Source organism: Cynara cardunculus, assembly GCF_001531365.2.
Source record: "Cynara cardunculus var. scolymus isolate 2C chromosome LG 17, CcrdV1, whole genome shotgun sequence".
Taxonomy (NCBI): domain Eukaryota; kingdom Viridiplantae; phylum Streptophyta; class Magnoliopsida; order Asterales; family Asteraceae; genus Cynara; species Cynara cardunculus.
Window position 1 is genome coordinate 29,654,304 of NC_037544.1, and position 1,573 is coordinate 29,655,876.

A 1,573-nucleotide genomic window follows, 5' to 3' on the forward strand; every position below is an offset into this window, starting at 1 on the left:
TAAACCAATCTCATACATCCATTTTCTTGATCAATAGTCAAGATTAGTTTATTTTGTTTTAGGAAATTAAAAAAATATATATTAAAAATTTATTTTTATATCAGCAATAAGGGCAAAATGGTAAACAAAAATACATATTATGTAACATCCTATTGAAGAACATTATTTTTTATTTTAGGAAAATAAAAAGTTCTATTTGTTAGGAAATAATTTCGCTAATGCAATAGCCTTTTTATTCCGTATCTTGAAATTGTTTTAATGTCCTTCACACACCCATGTAAATATGCACCCTATTCATTATAAAATTATTTCAAGACGCACCGGTTTCATTATGAATCAATTTCAGCATGTAATTATTTCATAACAAACCGCATACATTATGCACCCGTTTCATTTTGCATTGCACCTACTAAATGGATCAACTACACCATCACTGAAACGGGGTTCACCATCAAACCAGTTCACTACTCATTGTTCAATTGCGCCATGAACTAGTTTCATCTTCATGAAACTTGTTTCATGTACATAGATTAGTTTATTTCACTCCTGATTTGATGAGTTCATTCATTTAATCCTTACAATCTTAAAGATTCTGTAGCAAATTACAATCTTCAAGATTATGGAGCAGATTCATCATGTACGCGTTTCATCATGCAATTATTTCATGACGAACCAAATACATTATGCACCGTTTCACTACTCTTGGTTCAATTACGCCATGAACCAGTTTCACCTTCATGAAACATATTTCATGTACATTAATTTTCTTATTTCACCCGTGATTTGATGAAATCATTCCTTTAACCCTTACAATCTTCAAGATTCTGAAGCAAATTACAATATTCAAGATTCTGTTACAGATTCATCATGTACCAGTTTTATCATGCAATTATTTCATGACGAACCAAATACATTACGCACCAGTTTCATTTTCCACTTCACCTACTAAATGGATCAACTACACCATCAATGAAACGGGTTCACCATGAAAATGTTTCACTATTCATTGTTCAATTATGACATGAACCAGTTTCACTTTCATAAAACCTGTTTCATTTGTATTAATTTCTTTTTTCAATCATGATTTGATAATTCATTACATTATACCTTACAATCTTCAAGATTCACCAGCAGATTCAATCGCATCACAATATATTTAGTTCAAATTTTTAAAATTATAATATAATTAAATATTTAAATGTTATCATTTATAAAATTTCTTTTATTACGTTTCCTTAATTAAGATTTATTAATAATTTCCATATTTAATTGAAAATATTGTAAATGACCGAAATACTCTAATTGATTAAATTTAATTAGAAAAAAAATATAATTTTCCTATTGGTCGAAATTAGTTTACACGGTTTTTTAGAAATGCACTGTTTTCATTTGAACGTACCCATATATATATATATATATATATATATATATATAGACTTGGGATCACGTGAGACCAGCATGTTTTCGTGAGACCCGTGAGACCAGCTTTTTACACTTGAAACTTCACACCAAAAGGCTGTGAAGGTTCGACTTTTTTAAACCTTCACAGTGTTTTTGCTGTGAAGTTTCAAGT